Here is a 20,943-nt window from a genome sequence, read left to right as displayed (position 1 = left end):
AAAAAAATGTCGGAGTTTGTTATATTTGTTGTCTATGTCGATGACATAAACCTTATTGAAAAGCCAATAGAGCTTCAAAAAACAATTGATTACCTAAAAAAGAATTTGATATGAAAAATCTCGAAAAAAAAATGTGATGCCTTGGTTTGCAAATTGAGCATTTGACAAACGGTATCTTTGTTCATCAATCTGCCTATACAGAAAAGGTGTTGAAATGGTTCTATATGGATGGAGCACATCCATTAAGTAATCCAATGGTTGTTTGATCACTTGATGTGAATAAGGATCCATTTCGACCTCAAGAAAAGAATGAGGAACTCCTTGGTCCTAAAATACCATATCTTAGTGCAATTGGTGCACTAATGTATCTTAAAACTACTACAAGGCCTGATATTACCTTTTTAGTAAATTTTCTAGCAAGGTATAGTTTTGCTCCTACTAGGAGACATTAGAATGGGATCAAACACATATTACGGTATCTAAAGGGGACTACCGATATGGGCTTATTTAATTCAAAAGATTGCAGTTTCGATCTTGTTAGTTATGTTGATGCTGGGTACTTATCTGACCCACATAAAGCTTGATCTTAAATAGGCTATGTATTCATATGTGGGGGCACTGTCATATCTTAGAGATCAACAAAGCAGTCTATCATAGCCAGTGACAGATCTACCCTTTGCCGAGGGGGTTCATCTGAACCCCCTTCGGTGAAAAATTATGTTACATATGCATGGTTAAAATTATTTTTTATGTATATATATATTAGATGTTGAACCCCCTTCAGTTAGTTCGTATGTTCACTTATGAACCCCCTTTGTGAATATCCTGGCTCTGCCACTGATCGTAGCCACTTCATCAAATCACACTGAGATTATAGCTATTCATGAAGCAAGCCGAGAGTGTGTTTGGTTGAGGTTTATAATACATCTTATTCGAGAAAAATGTGGCTTGAAATGTGACAAAGTACCCACAATTTTATATGAAGATAATGCAGCATGCATAGCACAACTGAAAGGTGGATTCATAAAAAGAGATAGAACGAAGCACATTTTACCAAAGCTCTTCTATACACATGAGCTCCAAAAGAATGGTGATTTTGACATACAACAGATTCATTCAAGTGATAATGTGGCTGATTTATTCACCAAGTCTCCTCCAACTATAATTTTCAAGAAGATGGTGCACAAGATCGGAATGCAAAGATTCAAGGATGTTCTTATTAGGGGGAGTTAATATGCGTACTCTTTTTCTCTTACGAAGTTTTGTCCCACTAAGTTTCCTTGTAAGGTCTTTAATGAGGCAGTCTATATGCGTATTGTTAGACATTCAAGAGGGAGTGTTATGATATATATCAATTATAGTGAATGTCTATCAAGATCTATTTGATGTCTATCAGGATTTGATGTATTTGTCTTTTAGTGTGAAACTAGGGGCAAATTCCCCCTATAAATAGAAAGACTTCCTTCAATGTAAATCATCTCTCAAGAGAGGAAATAAGAATCACCCTCTCTATTCTCTTTATTCTTTTTCTTGTTCTTTATTATTTTATAACACATCAATTAATATTTAGAGCTTAGTAGTACTCTTTTTTTTTTCCTCTTTTATTTTCAAATTCAAATTTTTAATATTCTTTAGTACAAAATTTTTAATACAATACTTAATAGTTTTGTCCTAAAAATTGTCACGTGGATTAACAGTAGTTAGCCACGTGGCTTCTTCTTGTTGCTTTATCCTTTGCTCCTTTTCTTTATAATATATATATATATATATATATATATATATATATTATTATTATTATTATTTCTACTATATAGAAAGGAGAGTTAAGGACGATCAAGGGCAAACTTGTAATTATAATCATTATCATGGGTAAAGGTATTTAACTTGAAAATATCTCTTTTTTCACTCTTTTTTTAAGCTTCTTGATATAAAATAAAAATACCTTACAAGCATGTTATTTATATACCGCTATACATCTTAATGCATACATTATAACACATTATATTTTTACATAGATTATTATGTTTTGTGATTTTCTTTATTAGTTAACTTTCTTATTCGACCCTTAAAATATCAAGACATTAGTATTTCCCAAATTGATCCCTACTATTTCAATAATACAAATATTCTTAATTTTTTATTTTAATAAATTCCTACTTTGAACATAGATATTATAGAAAGATGAGTTGAAGGACGAACACGGGTAAAATCATTTTTTCCAGCATTCATTAAACTCACTTCAAAAATATCCTCCCTTCTCCAAAATATTTCTAGAAACATCCACCAATTTCAAGAAAAAAAAAATTCTCCAAAATATTTCTAGAAACATCCACCAATTTCAAGAAAAAAAAAAACTTTCTTTTAGTGTCATAATCATTACTATACACAAAAGAGAATTTGACATTTTGGTAGTCCTCACAAAATTTTTTTTTGGTCAATTTTATCTGTAATTTAAATTTTAATTACTTTACAAATTTTCATCCATTTTGATAAATTTGAACAATTATTTAACTTATTAAATGCTACAAAAGCGATGAGTCATGAAAAATGATAGTGACACCGTAAAAAACTATTTATACAATCAAATTCAAAATTGATTTAAGGGCTTATTGTCTTTCTATTTTGTAGAAATATTTATTAATCTTATTTCAAAATTTTATTTTTCAGACAAATTTATCATGAACAAGTAATTAAAGTATCTTGACTTTCTCTTTCTAACTTAGAACATGCTTAATTATTAAATAAAAAGTTATTGTTTATATATAGCAAACAATGTTTGAAAATATAAGTTTTTTAAAAAATAAAATTTAACTTTTCAAATATTAATGATAATAAATAATGAAAAATGAGAGTAATTCTTTTTCACATTTTTTTATGATGCTTTTTTTAAACAAAAAATGGGATCATTCACATTTTATAGAATTTAGGATAAATAAGTAATTTAACATGAAATATTAAAGCTTCATACACGTTTAAGAAATATCAACATAAATTTCTTAATATATATTTTTAGGAAAAAGAAACTACTAAAGTTAATAAAAAAAAATAGTAACTTTCACTTTTTTTTGTATGGTTTAATATGAAGGAAAATAATTAAGCTAAATAAGATGAAGGGTACTTTGCAAAAAATCTATTTATTCTTAGAAAGATTGTAATGTGTATTGTTTTTAGTACCATAAACCAAACAACCACTAAAAGATAATAACAGATAACTAATCCGAGGACAACTAATCCAAGTAAAACTAATCCCAACATAATTAGTTTCATCATAACTTGTTTTTAACCAAACAACCCCTAAGTGTGTAAATTTTTTTTTTTTCAAATTTGTTTTCAATTCTCTTCAGATTTTCTATTTTAATGGCTGAATTTCATTCCAGACCCTTTTTGCCTTGAGTTAGAATTGATCGAAAACAACTCTAGCTCACATCCGAGGTAGATGTAAGGTCTGCGTACACTCTATACTCCCAGATCCTACTTTGTGGGACTATACTGGTATATTGTGTTGTTGTTGTAGTGGCTGAATATCATGGATGTTGAATGTTTATATATATATATATAAAGATGAGTTCATGGACGATCAAGGGTTAAAATCGTCTTTTCGGCATTCATTAAACTCACTTCAAAAATATCCTCTCTTCTCCAAAATATTTCTAAAAACATCCATCATTTTTCAACACATGAAAAATAATTGTCTGGATTTTTATTCTTTAATTTCATCTTTCGAAGTAAACATATATACTTTTTATGTTGGTCTCGTGCAAAGCACGGACATACTTATCTAATTACTTTATAGAAGAGTGAGGGATGGGACGACCAAGGGCATTTTAGTCATTTCACAATACAAATTCATCATCCATAATCCATCTCTTTTTGTGGGCCCTATTTTTTATTCAATCTATTCTCCTTTTTCTTTAAAATGCACTACTTCACACTTCTCACCTTAGTTATATAGCCCAAAATAAATTTTTTAAAATAATCTAGAATTTAATGTTTATTATACTATATCAAATTAATATTATTTTTACAAGTTTTGAATTTCAATTGTTGCATTCAGTTGGCAATTATTCAATCAAAAAGATTATGAAATTTTATTCGAAGTTATTTTTTGATAATAAAATGAAAAAATACTCTCAAATTGTATATGAAAAGGCCTCCCTCTTTAATACACTACTTGAAAATAATTTGAAAGAAAATTTTGAAAAACATATAGTCATTTCATATATGTAGCATGAGAAGTATCATTATGTAGGAGTATACTACTTCATCTACGATCAAACTTAATTGATACTTTTTCTAATTCACTAAAAATTTAATGTTACATAAATTTAAAATACATGAATATATGCTTAAGAATTCTTTCAATAAACAAAGAAACGAAACAAGAGAAAAGTATGAAAGATAAATAATTTCTATTACAAAGGAACCTAAAATTTTAAAACAATTGAAAAATACTAAAGGAGTATAACTATACATTTTAAATTTAATAAGAAATTATGTTACAAATAATATTTTTGGGACAATTTGATCAATTTTTAAATTTAGTCGTGTAAAATTCTTTTAAAATTAAAAATAAAATTTTAAAACCTATATAATAATACCATAAATCGGATAAAAAATTAATATAAAATATAAATCCATCATCCAAAACCTATCTCTTTTTGTGGTCCAATTTTTCATTCAATCTTTTCTTTCTTCTTTAAAATGTACTACTTGTCATCTTAACCATATAACCCAAAATAAAATTCTCAAGATAATCTATAATTTAATATTTATTATATTTTTTCAAATTAATATCATTTTAACAAGTTTTAAATTTCTGTTGTTGCATTTAGTTGACAATTATTCAATTAAAAAGACTATAAATTTTGTTCCAAGTTGTTTTCTGATAAAATATTAAAATACTCTCAATGAAAAGTCCTGCCTCTTTAATACACTACTTGAAAATAATTTTAAAAAAAAATTAAAAATATATAGTCAATTCATATATATAGGAGTATACTTCTTTCATTATGTAGGATTATACTTCTTCTATGCTCAAACTTAGTTTGATACTTTATCCGATTCACTACGAATTTAGTGTTACATAAATTCAATATACATAAATACATAATTAAGAATTTTTTTTAATAAGAAAAAGGAAACAAAACGAGAGAAAAGTATGAAATATAATTAATTTCTATCATCAAGGAACAAAATATTTTAAAACAATTGAAAATACTAAAGAAATATAACTATATATTTTAAATTTAATAAGAAATTATGTTAAAAATAATATTTTTAGTATAATTTGATCAATTATTAAATTTAATGGTGTACAACCTTTTTAAAAATAAAAATAGAAAGTTTGAAACCTATATAATGATACTGTAAATCGGGTAAAAAAAAATTAATATACTGTAACTTATCATGTATAGCTTCAAATATGATAAGTATTATTACAAAGTGATAGAGAATTTTGAGATATTTTTACTAAGATCTCAAGAAAAAAATCAAAATAAATAAACATAATGAAAAAGAAAAATAATATAAGAAAATGTGTCTTTGTTCTGTCATAACACAAAAAGTATATTGATATTTTTTTTTCATTTTAAAAGGTTTATAAGATGTTTAATTGACAATAAATCATGAAATATTATTAAACAAAAAAAAATAATCTAGTAATCTATAAGAAGTGGGGATAAGCAGACACGTCTTCGACATGTCTGCTTGTGCAGTCTGCTTCAACTGCTTCAATCGTAATTTTACTATTGTCACAACCCAAAAACGAGGGTCATGATGGCACTAGTCGCGGCGTACCTTAACAAGTAAGCCTATCACCCAAACTGATGCGAATAGAGAAAAAGACAGAAATACCCCAAGGTAAGGTTTCTAGAATGAAATCGAACTATATAAATAATCATAACAATGCGGAAAGAACTTATCCAAAATACCAATCATGCTCAAAACCAGATGTCAATAGTGTAAGAACTACTAATACAATCCAAGAGTCAAATACATCAAAAAAATAACCACAAAGGAATAATAACTGTCTCCGAATACTAATAAAGACATAACTAGTATAGAATGATAGAGGTGAACTTCGAACGCATGAGTGTCCAACCGCTACCTTGAAAGCTCCAACAATCGCCCGAATCAAGTAAGCTGAGGCACACTCGAGCTAGGACCTGCACCAAAAGGTTGCAGTAGGCATGAGTATGGTCCACTTGTACTTAGTAGGTATCATAGACCGACCAAGCAAAGTGGTAAATAAAGCATACAAAATATACACTAAGGGTACGTCACCTGCAATCAGAAAATATCCCACAAGGGTAGCCCACACCGCTTGCACTAACAGTTCTAGTATATCTCACATATATTACAAAAACACACCAAGATACGAAACACAAGTATATGATGATGATTATGCACGAGGTTGTCGCACAACCTTCGGGATCTTCGCACAATCCCCGTATACACCTACGGAACTAAAGCTTCCCGACATAGGACCCATGGGGGGTTCGTCAACCCATATACCATCCACATATCTCATATCTCCTTTCTGGCATATTCCTCGGAAAGGGTTTTATAAGGTGTTACAATATTTTTAAAAAGGTGTTATCAGTGTTTCTCAGATGTTGCCACGGTGGTACCAATGTTTCTTGAATTAGTATGATATGAAGATGTAATGCTCGCAACCCATCACAATAAGTATTTCCACAACCAACTACAATGATACATTTCCACAACCATATGAGCCAATATCCACTCGTTATTTTCATTTCATCCATGAATTTCCACTTGTCTTATATGCTAATAAAGTATGACTATAATCACAATACACCAATGGTACCACATTAAACAATAAATTACAATACAATTGTTCGCATGTATTCAAGACTATCAATATCACATAGGACCCCACACGAACAAACACATCACATAATATTTCAATTTCGACAATTACATCTCATATAGGCCCTCACACAGGCATAACACATAGATAGTCATTTTTCATGATTAGTTTCCACCCTTAACATGCATTTTGCATCATCATTTACTACCCAGCCTAGTCTGAAGAGTTAAGTCATAACCTACTTCGAAAGTCAAAATCGATCTGCTACACTTGAACCCACAACCTTACCTTTTACGAACAATCCTGAACTTCACTAGAAACATCAAATATGAAATCTACGTGTCAAAACAAAATCAACGACACCCATATTGACTACTTTTGGTTCGAGGTCAAAACAGACCCCTAAAATAGATTTTCGAAAAAGAAGGACAAAATCAGAACTTTACTTCAAAAACATGTTCCCCATATTTTTAGGAACCTACAGCTGAAAACCCAAGTTAAATCAAAAATGAGATTCAAATCGAAGAAAAATCATTTTTGAGCTTTATCGGGTAAAATATTTGAAATCTGGGTTAAAATCCAGAATCGGAGTTGTTTTGAAGGTTAAATTGATGAAAAATTTGTAATTATAAGATAAAAGTATTATTCAAGTGAAAATTAGTGAAATTTGGGTTTAAAATCATGCCCTAAGATTTTTGGAGTTTTGAGAAATTAATGAAGAAATTACTAAGAAAAGGTGAATTATTACCTTAATTCCATAATATAATCAAGAAATAGGTGTTAATCTAGCTTTCCAAGCTCCCACAAACTTCAATTTTAAGCTCCTAAAATATTTAAGGTTTAACTCTCAAGAGGCAAGATGAAAAAAACGAGCAAAATGGGCCAAAAAGTGTGAAAAATCTGCTATACATTGCAGATTTTTCTGCAATAACTGGTGCTGTCTTTTTTTCTAAGTCGAAATGAACTTCGACGAGATGCCCGGAATTCGTTCGGAGTCCAATTTATGCAAACGAACTATGCAACCACACTAAATTCGATGTTTCGGACGCGATGGCTCTACCAGATTTTTCAGAAAAAATTATTTTCACAAAATTGACCCCCGAAACCCGAAATCACAATTTTCCAAATCGAGGGTCGAAATGAGAGTTAAAAGCCATAAAACCATACCAAACATGCTAACACACTAAAATAGACATTCCGGATCTGTTGGCGAAGTCGGATTTTCCATACAAGGTTGTTTCGACCAAAAGAAGGTCTCACACCCAACTTTCCAATTTTTCAACTTTCCGACCACTAGGTCGAAATGAGTTCGGGTACACCAGGACCCGAACCCAAGGTCTACCTAGCCTAAAATTGATATTCCAAAGCTGCCGGCACAGTCCGTTCTGCCATCCGTCGCACGGATCAAAAGATATCCACATAAGTGCAAAATAAGACTCTTAAAGCCATAAAAAACTACAATATTGCATAAATGATACTAAAATGCATTAAAAATCTTGTCAATCACTCCCACACCCCAGAAATACCATAATGCAACTACGAGGAGGGGTAAAATAGTCAAATCACATAAAATCATAAATTTCACATATTTCATCAAATTTTCAGGTCGTTACATCATCCACCACTAAAAATCTAGTTCGTCCTCGAACTAAGGCAAAGAAATACCTGAGTCAATGAAAAGCTCCCATGTAGTCTAGTCTATAGGTAGATGTCGTCACTGGACCTTAACCACAGGGATCAATCTAGAGTGCAATCGCCTAACATCCCTAGCCAAAATGAAAACTGGCTTCTTAACAAAGGAAAACCACTGATCTAGTTGAACTGACTCCTAACGAATAATATGTGACTCATTAGGAGTATAGCGACAAAGCATAGAAACATGAAAAACTTGGATGAACAACTGATAGATCGGGGAGCAAATCCAACCCATAAGCCACATCACCAACAGTCCGAAGAATCTCAAATGGACCAATATACCTGGGGCTAAGCTTGCCCATCTTCCCAAACCTCATCACACCCTTCATAGGGTGAAACTCGAAGAAAAATACGATCACCAACACAAAATCTCAGGGCACGAAGTCTACGATCAACATAACACTTCTGCCTACTCTAAGTCGCTCTAAGTCTATCCTGAATAACTCGAACTCTATCTAACTACTCACGAAGAAAGTCTGTACCTCGAGGTCTCATCTCTGAAACGTTGAACCAACCTAATGGAGAGCGACAACGCCAACCATACAACGCCTCAAAAGGAGCCATATCAACACTGGCATGGTAACTATTACTATATGCAAACTCTGTTAAAGCCAAATGTTGCTCCAACTGGCCACCAAAATCCATCGCGCATGCATGAAGTATATCCTCCCAAAACCTAGATAGTCCGCTCTGATTGGCCATCAGTTTGGGGGTGAAACACTGTGCTAAGATCAACCCGAGTATCTAACTCATCCCGAAAAGTCTTCCAACAGTGAAATGTGAACACAAAACCTCGATCTAAAATAATGGACACCTGCGCACCATGAAGACCCACAATCTCATGAATGACAATAGCAGCTAACCTCTCAGCACTGAACGAGACCCAAACCAGAATAAAATGAGCTGACTTGGTCAATCGATCCACGATGACCCAAGCACTATCAGAACCATGAAATGTACGAGTTAAACCAGTCATAAAGTCCATAGTGATCCATTCCCACTTCCACTCAGGAACGGTAACCTCTGGAGCAAACCACTAGGTTTCAAATGCTCGGCCTTCACCTGCTGACAACATAGGCAACGAGCCACAAAATCCGTTATATCTTGCCTCATACCACCCTACCAGTAGCGCTGTCACAAATCATGATACATCTTAGTTAGACCTGGATTTCTATCTGAAACAATGGGCCTCCCCCAAGATCAACCTAATCTGATCACCACTCTCGACACACAACTCATCTTTCAATCCTCAAAAATCCATCCGAATTAAGTGAGGCTTCCTTAGCCTCCCCACTCTATACCTTATCTCGAATCAACCTCAATTCAACGTCGTCAAACTTATGAGCTCTAATCTACTCTATCAAAGATGATCTAGCCTCCATAAATGCCAAAACATGCCCTGGTGTCAAAGCATCAAGCCTAACCATCTGGTTAGCCAAAGACTCAACCACTAAGGCCAATGGCCTCTCCTGAATCAAAAGATGCACCAAGCTACCCATGCTAGCCGACTTTCGGCTCAAGTCATCCCCCACCACATTAGCCTTGCCCTGATGGAAGAGAACAGTCAAGTCATAATCCTTAAACAACTCAAGCCAACGGCACTGCCTCCTAAGAAGATCTTGCTGATAAAGGAGTACCAAAGGCTACGATGATCTGAGAAGATCTCACAATAGAATCCATACAAGTAGTGCCCCCAAAAATTCAAGGCAAACACAACTGCGCACAACTTCAAATCATGGGTAAGATAAATCTTCTCATGAGGCTTCAATCTTGACGAGACGCGTACACGATTACTTTGCCCTCCTGCATCAACACAACACTTAACCCAACACCTGAAGCATCACAAAAGATAATAAAATGCTCTTCTTGAGCAAAGCCAAAATAGGAGCTGAAGTCAATAGCATCCTTAAGATTTTGAAAGCCTACCTCACAAACATCGGACCACTGAAAAAGGATCTTCTTCTGGGTCAACTTGGTTAATGGAGTTGCAATGGAAGAGAAACCCTCAGCAAAACACTAATAATAACCGGCCAAGCCAATAAAACTCAGAATTTCGGTGGCCGAAGTAGGTCTAGCCAATCACGAACCGTTGCTACCTTAGTTGGATCAGCCATAATACCTTCCTTAGTCACCACATAACCGAAGAAAGAAACAGACTCCAACCAAAACTCGCATTTAGAGAACTTAGCATACAACTTCTCATCCCTCAAGCTCTAAAACAGAATCCACAAATACTCTTCCTTCTCAGCCTCACTCTTGAAATAAACCAAGATATCATCTATAAATACGATCACCAAGGAGTCGAGATACAGCCGAAACACCCAGTTCATCAACTCCACAAACACGGTAGGGAATTAATCAACCCAAAAGACATGACCAAGAACTCATAATGACCATATCGAGTCTGAAAAGCTATTTTCAAAATATCCAAAGCCCTAATCCTCAACTGGTGATAACCGAGCCGCAAATCAATCTTCGAAAACATCGCAGCACCCTGAAGCTGATCAAATAAATCATCAATGCGAGAAAGAGGATACTTATTCTTAACTATTATCTTATTCAACTATCGATAATCAATACACATCCGCATATACCCATTCAGACAGATGCACCCCAAGGTAAAACACTAGGTCGAATAAATCTCTTATCCAACAACTCCAACAACTGATTCTTCAGTTCCTTCAACTCTGTTGGGGTCATCCTATGAGGAGGAATAGAAATGGGCTTGGTGCCTAACTTAACATCAATAATAAAATCAATATCTCGATCCGAAGGCATACTAGGCAAGTCCGTAGGGAACACCTCCATAAACTCACGAACAACACGGACAGAATCCAAGGTAGGAGGTGAAACAACACTGGTGTCACGAAATAAGTCAACTAAGATAAACATCCCTTTTTCAACCAATTTACGAGCCTGAACATAAGATATAATCCTTTTAGGATCCAAATAAAGTGTACCCTCCCAAGCTATTCTTGGCACACCCGTTAAAGCTAAAGTCACAATCTTAGCAAAACAATCTAAGACAACATGATAAGGAGCCAACCAATCCATACCCAAAATAACACAAAAATCGACCACATCTAACACAAGCAAGTCTACCAAAGTCTCACACCCAAAAAAAGTCACACCACAAGATCAACACATCCGATCCACCACTAAAGATTCACCTACCGGGGTAGATACACAAATAGGCATGGTAGAAGGCTCACTACAGAATCAAAAACCAAAGAAAAATACACAGACACATAGGAGAAAGTCAATTCAGGATCAAATAATACAGATGGAGGTCTGAAACAAACGAGGAAGTTACTTGTAATCACAACATCAGAAGCCTCTGCCCCAAGTCTGGATGGTATAGCATAACACAGCCCATGACTACAAACTGGCTGAGTAACCCCACAACCACCACCACAGCCTCCACTATCTCTACCTCTCACACCTCCGGTGAAACCCCTACCTTCCACTGCTGAAAAAAGAGTAGCTCTAAACACACGACGAGAACAGTCCTTGGCCACATGGCCAATCTCATTACACACATACCAACCTCTACGACCAGTCTCAACAAAAGAAAGTACAACTGAGCTCGAACAACCATCCTGAATAGATGAATAAAAAGATCCACCAGCTGAACTCTATAAGATCACCTGCACTCTATAAAATCACCTGCACTGGCCTACCATGGTATCCACAAGAACCTCTAAAATTTCTACCTCAATAAGCTAACTCCTGAACTCATCAAAATGCGTGCCTCCCTGAGATGCACTAAGAATATCCTCTGTCACCTTAACATGATCCATAATACTCAGAAAAGAACCATCAAACACAACCATCTGAGATGTAGCCAACTGAAGGGAGACAATCAAACCTTTCACAAACTTTTGAATCTTCTCAAACTCATATATGGACAGGGCGTGGAAGCATGCCTTATACTCAACAACTGTCATAGAGCCTAGCTCCATATGATCAAACTCGTCCCACATACGATATCTCAAACAAAATGGTACAAATCTTTCCAGAAAGGCATCAACAAACTGATCCCATGATAACTCAGAAGCATTAATAAGCCTACAACCAACAAATGATATCCAATAATCTCTCCCTACATCTCTCAACTGAAAAGAGGTGTAAGCAACTCCATTCGCATAGAAAGAGTGAAACACAACTCAGAATACAGGGTATGAAAGAATTCGCACGATAAGGAATAAAATAAGGAAAGTTTCTTAAAGACATCCTGTAGCTTCTCGAAGATAGATACGAACGTCTACGTACCAATCTGCGAGACTCTATTAGACATTCTGTTCTTACACCATTGAGACCAATGAAACCTGGCCGCTTTGATACCAATTTGTCATGACCCAAAAACGAGGGTCATGATGGCACTTGTCGCGGCGTACCTTGACAAGTAAGCCTATCACCCAAACTGATACGAATAGAGAAAAAGACAGAAATACTCCAAGGTAAGGCTTCTAGAATGAAGCCGAACCATATAAATAATCATAACAATGCGGAAAGAACTTATCCAAAATACCAATCATGCCTAAAATCAGGTGTCAATAGTGTAAGAACTACTAATACAATCAAAGAGTCAAAAACATCGAAAAATAACCACAAAGGAATAATAACTGTCTCCGAATACTAATAAAGACATAACTAGTATGAATGTCCAACCGCTACCTTAGAAGCTTCAATAATCGCCCGAATTAAGTAAGCTGAGGCGCACTCGAACTAGGACCTGCACCGAAAGGGTGCAGTAGGCATGAGTACGGTCCACTTATACTCAGTAGGTATCATAGGCTGACCAAGCAAAGTGATAAATAAAGCATACAAAAGATACACTAAGGGCACGTCACCTGCAATCAGAAAATATCCCACAACGATATCCCACACCGCTTGCACTAACAGTTCTAGTATATTTCAGATATATTACAAAAATACAACAAGATACGAAACACAAGTATACATTATGTCACATATAATAGAATAAGAGAGAACATGTAGATACAAGATCATCAAATACAAGTAAAGGAAAGTAAGACAAACACATAGATGACAAGTCAATAAGGCAATACAACACAACATAAACACAATAAAATAAGTACAATGTATATGATGATGATGATGATGATGATGATGCACGAGGTTGTCGCACAACCTCCGGGATCGTCGCACAATTCCCGTATACACCTACGGAGCTAAAGCTTCCCGACGTAAGACCCATGGGGGGTTCGTCAACCCATATACAGTCCACATATCTCATATCTTCTTTCCGGCATATTCCTCGGAAAGAGTTTTATAAGGTGTTACAATATTTTTAAAAAGGTATTGCCAGTGTTTCTCAGATGTTGCCACGGTGGTACCAATGTTTCTTGAATGAGTATGATATGAAGATGTAATGCTCGCAACCCATTACAATAAGTATTTCCACAACCAACTACAATGATACATTTCCACAACCATATAAGCCAATATCCACTCGTTATTTTCATTTCATCCATGAATTTTCACTTGTCTTATATGCCAATAAAGTATGAATATAATCACAATACACCAATGGTACCACATTAAACAATACAATACAATTTTTCGCATGTATTCAAGGCTATCAATATCACATGGGACCCCACACGGTCAAACATATCACATAATATTTCAATTTCGACAATTACATCACATATAGGCCCCCACACGGGCACAACACATAGATAGCCATTTTTCATGATTAGTTCTCACTCTTAACATGCATTTTGCACCATCATTTACTACCCAACCCAGTTTGAAGAGTTAAGCCATAACCTACCTCGAAAGTCAAAACCGATCCGCTACACTTGAACCCGCAACCTTACCTTTTACGAACAATCTCGAACTTCACTAGAATTATCAAATATGAAATCTACGCGTCAAAACAAAACCAACGACACCCATATTAATTACTTTTGGTTCGAGGTCAAAACAGACCCTCAAAATGGGTTTTCGAAAAAGAAGGACAAAATCAGAACTTTACTTCAAAAACATGTTCCCCATATTTTTAGGAACCTACGGCTGAAAATCCAAGTTAAATCGAGTCAAAAATGAGATTCAAATTGAAGAAAAATCATTTTTGAGCTTTACTGGGTAAAATATTTAAAATTCGGGTTAAAATCCAGAACCGGAGTTGTTTTGAAGGTTAAATTGATGAAAAACTACTAATTATAAGATAAAAGTATTATTCAAGTGAAAATTAGTGAACTTTGGGTTTAAAATCATGCCCTAAGATTTTTGGTATTTTGAGAAATTACTAAGAAAATGGTGAATTTTTACCTTAATTCCATAATATAATCAAGAAATAGGTGTTAATTTAGCTTCCCAAGCTCCCACAAACTTCACTTTTAGGCTCCCAAAATATTTAGGGTTTAACTCTCAAGAGGCAAGATGAAAAAAATGAGCAAAATGAGTCAAAAAGGGTGAAAAATCTGGTATATATTGCAGATTTTTCTGCAATAACTGATCCTGTCTTTTTTTTCTAAGTCGAAATGAACTTCGACGGGGTGTCCGGGATTCGTTCAGAGTCCGATTTATGCAAACGAACTATGCAACCACACTAAATTCGACGTTCCGGACGCGATGGCGCTACCATATTTTCCAGGAAAATTTATTTTCACAAAATTGACCCCCGAAACTCGAAATCACAATTTTCCAAATCGAGGATTGAAATGAGATTTAAAAGCCGTAAAATCATACCAAACATGCTAACACACTAAAATCGACATTCCGGATCTGTTGGCGAAGTCGGATTTTCCATACGAGGTCATTTCGACCAAAAGTGAGTCCCACACCCAACTTTTCAATTTTTCAACTTTCCGACCAATAGGTCGAAATGAGCTCGGGTGCACCAGGACCCAAACCCAAGGTCTACCTAGCCTAAAATCGATATTCCAGAGCTGCTGGCGTAGTCTGTTCGGCCATCCGTTTCACGGATCAAAAGATATTCACATAAGTCTAAAATAAGACTCTTAAAGCCATAAAAAATCACAATATTGCATAAATGATACTAAAATGCATAAAAAATCATGTCAATCACTCCCACACCCCAGAAATACCATAATGCAACTATGGAGAGGCGTAAAATAGTCAAATCATATAAAATCACAAATTTCACATATTTCATCAAATTTTCAGGTCGTTACAACTATAATATCCCTAATTAATTACTACGGATTATTTAAGTATTAAAAATTTATAATATTTAATAAAAAATATAGAATAGACAAAATAATAAATTGTTATTTGATTTTTTAAATTAATTTGATGTCTTATATGAGGTCCATTTTTGCTTTTTCACAAATATTTTTTATAGTAATTTTATTATATCACTTTTAATTAGTTGTTATAAGTCATTTAAGACATGTCTTCTTTGCTACTTCAATCGTGATTTTATTATATCAACCCTAATTAATTACTACGGATTATTTAAGTATTAAAAATTTATAATATTTAATAAAAAATATAAAATAGACATAAGATAATAAATTAATATTTAATTTTATAAATTAACTTGATGTCTTATATGACACCCATTTATGCTTTTTTCCACAAGTATTTTTTATAATAATTTTATTATATCACTTCTAATTAATTGTTATAAGTCATTTAAGACATGTCTTCTTAGCTTCTTCAATCTTCATTTTATTATACGACCCCTAATTAATTATTACGGTCATATTAGAAAATTAATAATATTTCATAAATGGACCCAAAATGATATGTTAACATAAAACATTTGATTGACTGTCGATATTATAGTAGTGCCACATAAGTTCACTTTCAAAATTATATTAGTGTCACTCAAATTGAAATAGAAGAAAAAATATTATAAATCATAATAAAATATTTGATTGATTATCAAAATTATATAGTGCCATATAGGTTGACTTTCGAAATTATATCAATGTCTATAAATCACAATAAAATATTTGATTAACTATCGAAATTATATTAATGCCACATAAGTTGGCTTTCCAAATTATATCAGTGTCAGTTAAATTGGAATAAAAAAAAAAGTATTATAAATTATAATAATTAAAAATTAAAATTATTTTAATAATTAATTATCTAAATTATGTTTGTGTCACATAATTATATTGGGTCTGTGCTAAGCACGGCCTTCGATGTCTAGTATACATATATGCATAGAGGAGAGTCAGAGATAAGCTAAAGGGGCTTCACTATTCTTTCTTCCTTCTTAGGCTGAAGATATCCCTCCCTGCAACGACAAAAATATCTTTGAGAGGAGGTAGAGAAGCTATTTCCGAATGATCTCCATCTCAGGTAACACATATCAAAGAATATACAGAAGAAAAGAAATATAACGAGTACCAGAGGAAGCATCACATAGCATATAGAAACAAGTAAACAGGTAAGCATAAGCGTTAGGTTGCAAAAGCTACATGTCAAAGGATGCATTTCTTCATCCACAAGAAGGATTCCGTTTACTTGCTTAATTAGTTATTTCAAATGACTATGGAAGAAATATTTAGAACACGACAAATCCCAATAGATCTACATACCATTTTATTTTGGAAATCACGGACAATGGAATGGATCACTTGTAGCTATTAGTGGCCCGGCTTGAAATGTAAAGTGCAAAAAATTGAAGAAACTAGTAGCAAAAGCACAAAGCAAGTTAACAACATCATATGTTGATGAGAGCTTGAAACTCATATCATTAGAAGTGTTTAGTATATAGAATATAGACTGAAAGAGAAAGAAAGCAGCATTGGCAGGTGCCCACTGTAAACTTTTCAAATAAGGCTATTCGCATTCCCACAACTCATCTTATTCCTAGATATAAACAAGAATTACTCTACCATGGTATAGTGGGAGTATTTCCACATGAGAACCCAGCTTTAATTTGCTAAGGCAGCGCAGCTCAATGAAACAGTCCAGTAACTGCCAATATTTTGCTCAAATCATCCCATCACTCACCATCTCTCTATTTCTTGGGCAAGTTTAGTCACACCTCAACTATTCCACTAGGTACCTGTATCCTCCACCACATGGTTCGATTATGGCTAGGCATATATGAAGAAATCACATAACTATTTTGTCTCCGCTGAAACTCAAACTCTGGTCACTAACGGTCTGCATCAACCACTAGGCCACACAATTGGTGCAACTTTTGCTCTTAACTCATTACTTTAGTAAACTTTTCATAATAATTTGTCTTCCACTATTTCTCCACTTTATTTTAGCAATTATATTTAACGTGTCCCAGATTTTAGAATTTAACCTGTATGAATGAAGTTAAAGAAAGCCTGGATGGCCTCCATATTGTGGCAATTCAGAAACTTGAAAACTGATACTTCAACTGTTAAAACAAGAAATAACTTCAAAATGGAATACCATTGTACAGAAAGTTCAGGTCTTACTCTCAAAAAATGCTTCCGTACTATTTGTTTTGAGATTCTTTTTTTCGGAGAAAAAATGCTTCTGTAATGCTATTAAATTAAATAACCCAAAAGAAGTTACAAAATAAATTTCTATTGAATATTCAACAAACATTTGTTGAAATATAGTTCCCAAAAAATGAAGCAGCAACTAATCACTCAGGAATTAATGAATTGAATCCACACATAGTAGTTCTACAAGGAGTAGCTGTTTATAACTTCACATACTACAAGCAAGACTATGCAGTTATACAACATGTACTAAGGTAAGTGGCTTCAATCAAAATTAAACATACGATCAAATTCTTAAAAACTTTATGATGGCGGGCAAAAAAAATGATAAAATGCACGAAGGGTGCAATCCTGTAGAGGATTCTGAATATTTAACTATTCAATGATTTTGAAAAAGCATCTTGACTTGATGCTATTTGACTGAAGAGTCAACTTGGACACAAGATTATAGGATAGATGGATTATCAGTGTCACTAAGAAGTAATAGAGAATTAAAAGAACCGACATAGTTTACACATCCCAAGTTGTAATTTTGAAAAGTAGTCCGTTACAGACTGTCATTTCTCTTTTACAGTTAAGGAAACTGAATTAGTAAGATGATTTTCGAATTTATCTTGGACTATGTTACGACAACGTTTTAGAATTGAGAGGGCAGGATTAGACAACCAGCAAAAGTAGTCAACTAAGATAAGATAATCTTACAGTCAAACTTATAAACGTTCAAGTAAAATGCAGAATTAAATTCGATTACTCATGTAGGGTGTAACATATCAGCAAGATACTTTGACAAGTCCCCCAAACATTTTACTTTATAATAACACATTCCCTTATCTCACTGGGAAAAGACAAACATGATTTAGAATTAAACTCCTTGCTCCATATTCAGCTAGTAGCAAAATTTGAACAAATAAGAAGTGTGCTAAGTTTCTATTGTCAAGGAAAAGCAACAAAAAGTCGTAATATTAGATTAAACATGCATTTCGATTACCTCTATAAATTTAACTTTTCTCAACAGTTGCTTCAAAGTTCGTCTGTCACCGAGCCATCTCCTTCTTCAAGCCCCCTTCTTACTATCCTTTTCATTTCCACGTCCATATAACGGGACAAGAGTTCCGAAATTGACAAAGGATTCAAAAGAGTTCAATCCACCACCAATCTTAGCATGTTTCAGAGACTTCTTTTCAAGATTGTACCAAAGGAACTTCCTATTATCCATTTCCAGAAGAACCTCCCCACCAGTCATTGAATATGCAATTGGCCTCATATAACTGAAATGTTGACGACCCTCTAACTGCTCAACTGTAAACAACTTAACCCAAGACTGTTCCACTCCGTAAGCTTTCATCACCCATACATCAACATGATTCTTCACATCCATACGAGTAACAACGTGCCCTGAAGCTGCAAGCAAGCAAAGGCAATCGCCCAAAGCGGCCAAATTCAACCGGCACGGCTTCCCCAAATTCTCAGGATACAGTACCTGCTCAAACCTCTCACTTCCAAGATCAAGACTCACAAGAATCAACTCCCCATGAGATTCCTTAAACCCCAACCAGTACAATGCACCTGCAGCATAAGTACCAAAATCCTCCTTAACCAACCAATAAGGGCAATCTTCACCATCCTTCCACACACCCATCTTCAAACTATAAATCATCGTTTCAGAAAGCAAATTACCATTAGAAAAAACACATTGAACAATTCTAACCACCTTATAATCATCGTGTAAGCTATCATACCCAAACCCACCACAAATCTGATCGAAGAACATATACTTTCCTTCTCCCTTTGGAGGTACACGTGGCAGGCTAATCCTACAAAACCGATCCAACTTAACATACACCTTAGTAGATAAATTCCAAATCCCATTTTCACACACGTTATTCGGCAAGAAAACTAAACCATTGCAAGAACCCAGCACCTGAATCTCATCATGGGGTTGTTAAAATGGGTGTTCAAGTTCTTGTGGCTGTTGTTGGGTATTTAAAATTGAGCTGTTGAAGTCGTCAAGAGAGAAAAGTTTTTTTTGATTCTTGTTGAGAATGAGGAGTTTGCCATCTGAGTTGGGTTTCAGTGACTGTTGTTTGAGGTGAGCTTGGATGAATTTGGGGCTGTCAATAAGGGATTTGAAGGATTTCGATACGCACTTGAATCTTAACAGTGACTTCACTGGAAGTCGAGAAAGTATCTCGTCGATTACTTCCGGTGGAATGTCGGACATCTTTTGTGGTGAAATGGTTACCTGCCGAGGCGCCGACAGGGTTTAAGGATATCTACTAGATATCGAAGGCTGTGCTAGCAGGTTAGTCCTTGTTTCGAAATAATTGAATTATTGGAGTAATTTTTTTTTAAAAAATTATTTTTATGATTTGATAATCAATTAATTTTAAAAAGGTATTATAAGATGATTTTTATTTATTTTTAGGTAAAAATAAAAAATTATGTTAAATTTATATCTTTAATAGTTTTTTCTTAATAAGTGTGTCAAAATTCAACAATCTATTTATTATGAAACGGAGAAAGTATTTTTTAGTTTCAATTTATATAATATGAATAAAATTTTGTAATTAATTATATTTTAAATATTTTAAGTTGTTAGCTATTGTAATTTATAATAATTTTTTGACATTGTAATTTACTATTTTAAGTAGTTAGCCATTATAATTTATAATACTCACCTTGTCCAAAGTTTCGTAGCATTGATAATCTATTATATTTTAAAAATAATTTAAGTTTTTAATTACTGAAATTTATAATATTTTTTCTTCTATTTCAATTTAAGTGACACTGATATAATTTCGAGAGTCAATCGAATATCGCGATTGAAGTTCCGAAGTAGACATGTCTTAAATGACTCATAATAACTTATTAGAAGTGATACAATAAAATTATTATAAAAAATAGTTGTGAAAAAAATTTAAGAGGGTATCATATAAGATGTCAAGTTAATTTAAAACATCAATAATTAATTTATTTATT

General features: G+C 33.8%; 1 pseudogene; it reads right to left on the bottom strand.

The window, feature by feature from the left end:
- Positions 1–16,575: 16,575 nt before the first annotated feature.
- LOC107842878 lies at positions 16,576–20,344 on the bottom strand (annotated as a pseudogene).
- Positions 20,345–20,943: the final 599 nt, after the last annotated feature.

The sequence above is a fragment of the Capsicum annuum genome, chromosome 9, assembly GCF_002878395.1.
Source record: "Capsicum annuum cultivar UCD-10X-F1 chromosome 9, UCD10Xv1.1, whole genome shotgun sequence".
In the NCBI taxonomy this organism is placed as follows: domain Eukaryota; kingdom Viridiplantae; phylum Streptophyta; class Magnoliopsida; order Solanales; family Solanaceae; genus Capsicum; species Capsicum annuum.
The sequence above is the reverse complement of the archived record's forward strand: the minus strand, read 5'-3'. Positions and strand labels throughout refer to the sequence as shown.